We start from the raw sequence: 11,850 nt of genomic DNA, 5'->3' as shown, positions 1-11,850 counted from the left end.
GGCGATCAGCTGATCTCTGGAGTAAACAGTCCGTGCGTGTAGGAGATGTGCCGCGGTCCCGTTCCATGATAAAAGTAACAGTTCCACGGCCACCAGAAGAACAAAAACTCTCTCAATCCACATGATTGAGTAAGAGATAGACAACGGAGGAAAATACAAGTCAGAAAAAAAAAGAATACGTAAGAAAAAAGAGCTAAACTAAGAGAAAAGCAGGAGCGACTGTAACAGGCTGCACGCTGGTTGGCGCATGCGCACTAAAGATATGGAATATATTACGTGAAGTTGAAATGTACCCGCTAGATCTGGCTCTGGACTCTGTCTCAGTCTGGTGTTGCTGTAAGCCAATCACTACCTGGTGGTTTTCAGTTTTTGTCCCGGTTGCGGAACACTGGACGAGCTTGCTCAATCAGTCTACATGTGTTTTGTGGACAAGGAGAAGACATTTGCATGGAAACTGCTGCTTGCCTTGTACCGGTCCTCAGTGGAGAGCATGCTCTCCCACTGTCTAGGTGTTTGGTGTGCAGGGGCCACTGCTAAGAAAAGGAAGGCTGCACAGAGGGTAATCAAGACTCCCACCCCCAAAACATCATTGGCTGCCCTCTGCCACCCCTGGAGGTTATACAGGCCAGATCCTCCTGTCTCAGGAAAACCAGGGCCATCACAGATGACCCACTGCACCACCTGTTTGGCCCACTGCCCTCTGGTTGGCGCCTCAGGTCAATCAGCTCGCACACCTCTAGACTTTTTAAAGTCTGCTTACCCTTATGTTATTGTGATTATCTGTAAACATATAATCTGAGTTTAAAGTCTGCTTGAAAAAAATAGAAAAACATTTCTGACAGATCAGGAAATATCACAAAACACACAGGATGTGTTTGTGTAGTTTGTTTAGGGGTAGGGGTAGCATTAAGTAAATAGTGGACTTGTAAGATCTGGGGTCCGTTCTTCGTACCTCGCTTACTACATCCAAGATCAAATGACACATCCAAGATCAAATCATCGCGCTAACTTTGAGCTCGCTATTCCGGTTCTCCGAACACACCTGTTGTTGACGATTAGTATAGCTGGATGAAGTAATGTGAGATCACTGGGTGGCTTAACAGGGGCTACGCATCGATAGTAGAAACATTGATCGGCAACCCTTTGATTGGTCGGCGAAAATGTCGAAGGAGCGCGCTCGGTATTCTTCGGCAGCAGAGCAAGAACTCTTGATTGAGGGATTTCAGGAGTTTCAGAGTTTAATTAAAACGCAAGGGAACACTGCAAAGGCTGCAAAAGCAAGGCGAGAGGGCTGGCAGAAAGTTGCTGACAAATTAAACTCGTAAGTAATTTAATAATAATAATAATAATTATTATTATTATTATAATAATAATAATAATAATAATAATGGATTGGATTTATATAGCGCTTTTCAAGGCCCAAAGCGCTTTACAATACCACTATTCATTCACTCTCACATTCACACACTGGTGGAGGCAGCTAAGGTTGTAGCCACAGCTGCCCTGCGGCAGACTGACAGAAGCGAGGCTGCCATATCGCGCCATCGGCCCCTCTGGCCAACACCAGTAGGCAGTAGGGTAGATTTATTATATTATATTACATTATATCCTCTTTCACATTAGAGCCACGACAGGGCCCACTAGAACATGGGAACAAGTAAAAGTGAAATATAAGAATATTCTACAGAATGGTAATATTGATCACTTATATTGCTTTTAGTCTCTTGCAAAGAGACCCTGAAATAATCTGTTTGTTTGTTTATAACAGCAACCAAGAAAAGGGCAGAGCAAAAAAAGACAGGTGGTGGTCCTGCACCCCCTCGTCAACAAGTTGGTTAAGTAAATAATACCCTCACGGGAATATCGATATCTCTCAATGAGCACACTGTCGCGCTGAGCTAAAGGATCCTGTCTATCCCGCAATATACGCTGAATTCTGAGAACTCTCCTTATCAATCTTGCACCTTCCGCAATGGGCTGCTCGCGTATACGGACAGGACATGGCTGCGACAGGCTTCCCAAATCCACCTTCGCTTTTATAGCCGTGGTCTCTCATCAAGATTACACGAAGTAATTTACAATTACAACTCTAAAATATGAATTACATCTGAAATAATCAAATACATGAAATAGAATGATTAATAGTACATTTCCATTTTTTTTAGGAAATGACCTGTATGTATCTGTATGAAATCAATAAAAGGATCAAGTACTGCATTAACTTTAGTTACATTGATAATATTTATTTATGGTAAAACAGTGGTAAAATATCGCTGTTGCTTTCGTATAAATGAAGCGGACATACCTGAGTGGCCGCGATCTAATCCTGTTTACATGAAGTAAACCTGCTCCCGAGCAGGTTTACGCTTACGGATCTGTTGCTATGGCAGCAAGTCCCGGATGAGCTTCGGAGAACCGAACGATCCAAGATCACGCGAAATCGTCAACAATCAAATCCAGCTAACTTACTTAGCGGGGTACGAAGAACGGACCCCTGGTATAGAGGTGAAGGAAGGATAGAACTTGCTCCAAAGTAATAACCAGTAGATTTGGGGGTGTGGGACAGGCTGTGATCACATGACCTGGGCTTTGGAGAGTTTACCAACTGTATTTAACAGTAAACAGGGAGATGTTACTTGAGATGTGAGGGCTGATTTCATCTCCACTTTCCAAAAGGTTTAAGATCACCAAATTCCATCATGAGTTTAATCTAAATCTGATGACTACTGCCATGGACCTAACACAGCTGTGTTCACCCACATTTGTGACTGAAACAGGCCTGCAATACAAAATTATTTAGAAGCGGGTGAATAAAAAGTCTGACAACATTTATTATCCAACAAACCCCCCAATTTTAAACAGAAACATTGATAACACCATAGCAGCAGTTTTGATGACCTTGGCAAAGTTTAACATGTAGCCAGAGTTTGTACACACACCGCAAAGAGCAAAAAGACTGAGCCGTTACTGAGACGGTGAACTCAGGTAGAGTGAAAGAAAACGTGCTTTTCATGTCCAAAACAGCAGCACTGTTCCTGTACTCACCATTAAAACTTTTACTGGGAAAAAGTTTGTTGATCAAAGCACCTGATCAACACAGGGAGGAATTTTCTAGAGAACAGTAACATCTGCCTGTTTATTGTTAAATATAGTTGGTAAGCTCTCCAAAGCCCAGGTCATTTTCTAGACAAAATTTCTAAATGAAAATCAAATCAATCAAAATTTATTTATATAGCACATTTTAAAGACCGAAGTACACCAAAGTGCTTTCCAGTAAAATCATGATACAGATAAAAAAAAAATATCACAATATAAAATATAAATTACAGATATAAATAAAATATTAAATAATTACATAATCTAAATGCAAAGCCAGATGTAAATTACCCTAATTAGCCTTGAATGCCAGGTTAAACAAATACGTTTTTAGACGTGATTTAAAAGACTGAATGGAATCTGATGCGTGAATATGAAGAGGAAGAGTATTCCATAACCTGGGTGCGGCAACGGCAAAAGCACGGTCTCCTCTGGTCTTCAGCCGAGACCTAGGTTGCACTAAGAGCAGTTGGCCCGAGGATCTTAGTGCTCTCTGAGGGCTATACAGACAGAGGAGATCAGCTAGAGAGAAAACCAGAGAAACTTTCCAAGGGTGGCACTGAAATGAAATGGGGTGGGAAAATCAAAGCCATTCTTTTCACATATGCAGGTGTTACATTCTGTAATATGCATTATATAAATGGTTAGAACATTTCACACAGTTTTTCATTTGAAATAATCAAATTTTTACATGTTTAAATTTACACAAAATGTCAGGAATCTGCACTGTCATCAGTGTTGGGAAGGTTACTTTTAAAATATGTTCAACTACAGATTACAGAATACATGCCCCAAAATGTAATTTTTTTATAACGTATTCCGTTAAGTTACTCAATGAGAGTAATGTATTCTGAATACTTTGGATTACTTAATATACTGTCGTGCTTTTTAAAACTACATGAATGTACTATTGCTGTGTGATTTATTACTATTACTGAAGGCTACTCGCCATACCAATACCAATTAGATTTTTAAATCTTAATATAAAATGAGTAACAGTAGGGTGGACATTAGGGACCTTTTGCAGTGATCTCCTATAGAAAACTATTTCTGTATCAGTACATGATTATTTGCAGCTAGCAGGTTGTTAATGTAGCCTTCATTAATAGTAATAAGTCATAGCAATACTACATCAAATATACTGAATTGGCACATAACCCAGGTAGCTACCACAACTTAAACAAGGTTGTTGCAGTAGGCTAACGTTAGTTTTTTTTAAAAAAGATTTACCGTAATTGTCGGGCTATAAGCCGCTACTTTTTCCACAAGCTTTGAACCCTGCGGCTTTTAGTCAGGTGCGGCTTTTCTATGGATTATCCCTGATTTTTGTCATATCGTAAGACGATTTGTTTTGTTTGTTCCGCTGTTGTACGGCACTACGTTGCCTGGCGGAAGGGCATGTGATCAGACACACAGTATCGGGGTTCAAGAGTGGTATGTTGGTCACATGTCCATCCGCCAGGCAACATAGTGCCGTACAAGTAGCGCGAAAAACAAACTTCAAAGTAGCGCTACGCGTTCAGCGGGAGTCGTGGATGGTGTGCGGCAATAAACTTGCGAAAAGCAAGTTATGCTCAACTCCACCGGTGGAATCTGACAGCGTGGAAAAGTGTGAAAACATACATCCATCCACCTGAGCCTAAAAGGTAGTCTGAATCTATTTTTCTGGTGTGCTGTAGGTTATTGTTATGTACTACATTTGTTACTCGTTTATGAAGCACAGCACATGTTTTGTACTTGTAATTACCGCTACTTGTACATATACCTAAAAAGTTGTGCAAATATGTACCCATAACTTGTTTTTCAAAATATTAATAAAAGGGGTGTGTCTCCAAACAGCCATCTCTTTCCTGACAATTCGCTTTGTGCATATTCTCTTACATATGATAAGTCAACATTGAAACACCTGCGGCTTTTAGTCAGGTGCGGCTAATGTATGTACAAAACAGGATTTTCCCCTGATTTTAGCTTGTGCGGCTAATATTCAGGTGCGCTTTGTAGTCCGGAAAATACGGTACTAAAAGCAGAATATTACTTTAGGTCTGCACTCGCAGGCCTCGCTGGCTCAGAGACTCATCCCCATGAACAAAGCAAGACAATCAGAGCTCAATCGGTTTTTACTTGTGCAAGGGAAGTCGGTCCGGTCAGGATTCAGAGCTGCCAGCTCCTCACCTGATCCCAGACAACTCCAAATTCCAGCCTCCCCTTGCAGCCTTTTTGTTCAGTGAACACAATTACACAGTCCCCCGTTGTAAAAGTTAAGGCACTGTGTGTGTGTGTGTGTGTGTGTGTATATGCACGTGCGAGCATGTGAGTGATTGTTTATGTGTGTGTGTGTCTGTATACGTGACTTCCTGGTTCTTGGTCGTTTAACCACATCCCTTGCTTAACTCCTCTAAATGGTTCACCATATACAAGCATAGGTGAGCCCATAAATGGCAAGAAGTAAACTTTCCTTATCAAATGAGGAAACCAGACTCTTACATGCAATGTGCCTGCAGTTAAACACTATAGTTAATAGCATCCCCCGCCATCCTAGATGTAGGGGAGGGACAGAAAAATATCTGAACATGCAGTTCAGGACAAGGTTTACAGTTTTAAGCACAACAATGACAACTTTTATCAAACTCACTCCAACAATTACTCTGTTGCGACATTTTGCCCCAGACCTGACCCTGTTCCTCCTGAACTTCCTCCTTTCATGGCCTTTTATGTATTATTTTAGGTGTTTCTTCCATTTCTTTCGTTCTGTTTTGAATTGATCTCTTGAGTGTTCTGTTTACCCACCTGTGAGAATTGGGTTGTTTTCTTCCCTGTGTCTGCACCATGCTTGTCCACTACGTAATTGTATTTTATCGACACCATCCTACTTGTACTCCTCATACTTCTTTCTACGAGGAGAATATTTCAATGGTCCATATTTGTTCTGGCCTTTGGCCTTCCTGCACCAGCATTGGTGTCTTTCATGGGCCCTTTCTGCTTCTGTTGTCTTCATCTGCTAGTCGTTACTCAGAAATCAGCATCTTTCTGCATTAACTACTATTTGAGTAAATCCTTTTTTTCCTGAATATTGTTTATTAAAAGTAATTTTAATGTTTTATTACAAATGTTTTGAGATTATAAGATAAATTTTTGCAAGAACTGATGTAAATTAATGATGCAGGATCTCACACATTATAAATAGAACTGAAAATATTCAATTTATTAATCAAACATAATCAAAGATTTGCAGCTTGAGGACATGCAAATGTGAACACATTTTAATATATCCTGTTGCAGCAGATGTGAAAACAGCGAAAGCATCACGTAAGAACTGCTTTGTGGTGCAGTGTCTGTACTTCTGAAAAAGTGTTGCTGTTTCTTGTAAATGGGGATGGGAGGGGGGGGGGGTCATGCTTTGCACATTGGATAAATTTGAATTTGGTACACAAGTCAAAAGGTTACTCTGGAAGCAAAGAAATCTATACTAATCTGTGCATCAGTGCTTGCTATTAAGAAAAAATGCTGCCGTTTCTTGTAAATGATTTTGGGAGGAGAAAGCAAAGTCTGAAGATTGAACGCAGTGACTCCCTGTACCTAGAGGAGGGCTGTGGTCCTCAGTACCATACTGTAGTAAATATGTCAGAGTGATATTTTAGGATTGTCATTTGTACTTAGAAACATATTATAATTTATGCTTAGAGATATATAATCGTTTATACAGTGGCTTGCAAAAAATTCGGCCCCCTTGAACTTTTTCACATTTTGTCACATTACCGCTGTTCACAAACACTGTCCATCTAATCTGACTGGGCTGGAGCGGTTTTGCAAAGAAGAATGGGCAAGAATTTCAGTCTCTAGATGTGCAAAGCTGGTAGAGACAGACCCTAAAAGACTGGCAGCTGTAATTGCAGCAAAAGGTGGTTCTACAAAGTATTGACTCAGGGGGCTGAATAATTACGCACACCCCACTTTTCAGTTATTTATTTGTAAAAAATGTTTGGAATCATGTATGATTTTCGTTCCACTTCTCACGTGTACACCACTGTGTGTTGGTCTTTCATGTGGAATTCCAATAAAATTGATCCATGTTTGTGGCTGTAATGTGACAAAATGTGGAAAAGTTCAAGGGGGCTGAATACTTTTGCAAACCACTGTATGTTGATAAAATGTCTCATCCTTATTTAGGCCTGCTAAGGGTCTGGGTGCACTCTACACATTCTTAAGTTCATGGGAAGGTCATATCTTGTCTTGTGATCTATGGTATGGCAGAACACGCACTCTGTATCTTGTCAGGTATAAGAGCCTTTTGTTTAGGAGAACTACTCCCAGGAGGCCCCTGGTGCCAACTATCTGGAGAGTCGTTCACATGTCATATTTTGTGTGTGTGTGTGTGTGTGTGTGTGTGTGTGTGTGTGTGTGTGTGTGTGTGTGTGTGTGTGTGTGTGTGTGTGTGTCTCTCCTTCCTGGTTACAACCATTTAACCACATCCCCAGTTATCAAAAGGTAACCTCCCTTCACCCATATACAGTGCTGGGAAGGTTACTTTTAAAATGTATTCCACTACAGATTACAGATTACATGCCCCAAAGTGTATTTTGTAACATATTCCATTACATTACTCAATGAGAGTAACATATTTTGAATACTTTGGATTACTTAATATATTATCATGCTTTTTTTTTTTTTTTTTGAAAATATTTTTATTGAAAAAAGAAAACAGTACTTGCAGTTACCGAAATACAATCAACCTTTCTTAATTTTCCTAATTAACACACACACACATATATACACATATATATATATATATATATATACACATACATACACATATACATATATATATATATATATATATATATATATATATATATATATATATATATACATATATATACATATATGAAAAGAAAAACAAAAAAAACAAAACACAACGCCCCCCCCCCCCCCCCCCGTCCCACACAGATCAACACAACCATCAAACATATTAGAGGAATATAACAGTAACAAAAGTAGATTTAAACAGGCAATACCTCTAGACTAGCAAAATAAGAGATAAAGGGTTGCCACTTGTGAAAAAATTTGGCTGTGCAACCTCTCAACGTATATTTAATTTTTTCAAGTTTTAAAAAAAACATGACATCTTTAAGCCACCGGGAAATAGTAGGACACTTAACAGACTTCCAATGCAACAATATTAGACGTCTCGCTAATAGGGATGTGAAGGCTATAATATCCCTTTGTGTGGAATCAAGTGTAAGTGAGCGAGCAGGAATCCCAAATACAGCAATCAAAGGACAAGGATGAAGAGTTACCCCAAGAACAGTTGACATAATAGCAAAATACCTTGTCCAGAAACCTTGTAGCTCAGGGCACAGAAAAAACATGTGGCTAAGGTGACAAGGAGAACCATGGCATTTATCACATTTATTTTCCACTTCTGGATACAATTCAGAAAGTCTAGACTTAGAGAAATGCACCCTGTGTATGACCTTAAATTGAATAAGTCCAAGACGAGCACAGGAGGTGGAAGATCGTACTCTCGCTATAGCCTGTTCCCAAGACTCCTCATGTATTCGAAATCCCAGTTCTTCTTCCCATGTACGCTTAAGCTTAACATTAGAGTGGTTACTAAAAGACAGAATAGCATCATAGAGTTTCGAAATGGTTCCTCTGTGATGAGGAATAAATGATAACGTAGTTTCCCACTGCTGTTCTGGAGGCAAAGAGGGGAAATTTGGGAAACACTTAGCAACAAAATTTCGAATTTGAAAATAGCGAAACAAATGGGTAACAGGGAGATTGTAACGAGAAGACAAGTTGGGAAAACTATCGAAAACACCATCCACATATAAATGTTTGAACTGTTTTATACCCTTGTCACACCACACTGAAAATGTCGAGTCCAAAAGTGAAGGGGGAAACAAATGGTTGTCGCTTAGAGGACCCGAGGAAGACGGCATTACAAAATTAAAGTGACGTCTAAACTGAAACCAGATTTTGAGTGTGTTAAGAACCACCTGATTATCAGTGTACAGAGAGGGTCTCACGGGTAAAGAGGAATAGAGCAAAGCCGGTAAAGAAGAGCCCTTACATGATGATAGCTCCAATTTACACCACGAGGAACCAGAAGATTTTAGCCAGTAGCAAAGTTTATGGATGTGAGCGGCCCAGTAATAGACTAAAAAATTAGGTAATGCAAGTCCTCCACTAAATCTGCATCGCTGCAGCAAGGTTTTAGAGACCCTAGGTGGCTTCCCTCCCCAAATGAAAGAACCAATAATCTTGTCCAGTGAAACAAAAAAATGTTTCGGCAAAAATAAGGGAATTGACTGAAATAAAAATAAAAATTTTGGTAAGATGTTCATTTTAACAACGTTAATCTTACCGATTAAAGAAAGGGGGAGATTACCCCATCTTTGAATATCAGATGTGACCCTAGATATAAGAGGAGACAAATTTGCTGATTTAAGGCCAGCTAGAGAGCGAGTCACGTTAATCCCTAAGTACTTAAACCCAGACGGACTGAGACGAAAGGGTAGATCGGACTGTTGAAGTTGACGTGCTGCCGTATTAACAGGAAAACACTCACTTTTCCCCAAATTCAATTTATAACCTGAAAACGAACTGAAGTTCTCCAGAATACTTAAAACAGCAGGGATGGAGCATGCCGGGTCAGTCATATATAATAACAAGTCATCCGCATACAATGATACTTTATGTGTAATTCCATTACGGATGATTCCCCTGAATACAGAAGAAGATCGCAATGTAATAGACAGAGGCTCGATGGCAATGGCAAAGAGTAAGGGAGACAAAGGGCAACCTTGACGACAACCACGACCCAGCGCAAAATAATCAGAGTAAACATCATTAGTATGAACACTGGCTTTAGGGGACGAATAAAGAAGCCGAATCCAGGAAATAAATTTATCACCAAAACCAAATTTCTCTAAAACTGCAAACAAGTACTCCCACTCCACCCTATCGAAAGCCTTTTCAGCATCTAAAGAAATCACAAGTTCAGGAAGTTCAGATAGACGCTTTGAGTAAATAACATTAAAGAGTGTACGGGTATTAAAAAACAATTGCCGTCCCTTTATAAAGCCATTCTGCTCTTCAGATATAATTCGAGGAAGCACATCCTCAAGGCGAGATGAAATTACTTTAGCCAATACCTTTGCATCGGCATTAAGCAGAGATAATGGCCTGTAGGAACCACAGGAGGTTGGGTCCTTGTCATTTTTGAGAAGGAGCGCTATGGTTGCTTGTGTGAGAGTAGGTGGTAATGAACCGGTTTCCAAGGATTCGTTAAACACAGACAAAAGCAATGGTGCCAAGGTTATTCGCCACACCAATACCAACTAGATTTTTAAATCTTAATATAAAATGAGTAACAGTAGGGTGGACATTAGGTAAGCCTGCACTTTTTGCAGTGATCTTTTATAGAAAACTATTCCGCACGTATATAAAACAGGTCAGAGGCTCCAAACCGTAAAGGCATAAAACCATAAAGGGACCTCTGGCTAATCCGGCTCGCCGAAAACTAGCTTTACTTTGTTGTCTGGGTCAACTTTGCTAGTGAGAGACAGAGAGAGGCGTTGAAAGGCTGCTCAAAAGGAGCTTATTGTTTTGGAGGAAAACATGAACACAGTGTACAGTCGAGTCTTAATAGCTTATTTACAACTGGGCTACACTGCCCATGAGGCTACATTCTTTAGGACGATGCCTGTAACATTCCGCCTATTGCTTTTTGAACAATAACTTTTAAAAATATTTCTTCACATCATTATGTGGGCGACTGGGCGACCGTGGCTCAGGGGGTCGGGAATCGCATCTGTGACTGGAAGGTCGCCGGTTTGATCCCTGGGCTCTCTGTCCTGGTCGTTGTGTCCCTAGGCAAGACACTTTACCCTACTTGCCTACTGGTGTTGGCCAGAGGGGCCGATGGCGCGATATGGCAGCCTCGCTTCTGTCAGTCTGCCCCAGGGCAGCTGTGGCTACAACTGTAGCTTGCCTCCACCAGTGTATGAATGTGAGAGTGAATGAATACTGGTATTGTAAAGCGCTTTGGGTGCCTTGAAAAGCGCTATATAAATCCAATCCATTATTATTATTATTATTATTATTATTATTATTATTATTATTATGTGGTAGAGGTGACATGGGCGGCGAGATTGAGACGCAGGCATTAGAGCCTCTTAATGGGTGTTTTGTTTGGGTTTCCACCGGCGTAGAGAGGGCACAGACTAACATGAAACAGGAAAAGACCGGCGTGTAATCCATTTATTTCAACAAAGTAACTGTATTTGGAATACCACCTTTTTAAATGCTAACTGTAACGGAATATAGTTACTCATATTTTGTATTTTAAATACATAATGGCACGTGTATTCTGTTACTCCCCAACACTGCCTGTATGTGTCTTAACTCCTCTAAATGGTTCACCATATACAAGCATAGGTGAGCCCATAAATGGTAGGAAGTAAACTTTCCTTATCAAATAAGGAAACCAGACTCTTACATGCAATGTGCCTGCAGTTAAACACTATAGTTAATAGCATCCCCCACCATCCTAGATTAGGGGAGGAACAGAAAAATATCTGAACATGCAGTTCAGGACAAGGTTTACAGTTTTAAGCACAACAATGACAACTTTTATCAAACTCACTCCAACAATTACTCTGTTGCGACATTTTGCCCCAGACCTGACCCTGTTCCTCCTGAACTTCCTCCTTTCATGGCCTTTTATGTATTATTTTAGGTGTTTCTTCC

This window comes from Astatotilapia calliptera, chromosome 18, assembly GCF_964374335.1.
Source record: "Astatotilapia calliptera chromosome 18, fAstCal68.1, whole genome shotgun sequence".
Lineage (NCBI taxonomy): Eukaryota > Metazoa > Chordata > Actinopteri > Cichliformes > Cichlidae > Astatotilapia > Astatotilapia calliptera.
This window is presented reverse-complemented; position numbering follows the sequence as displayed.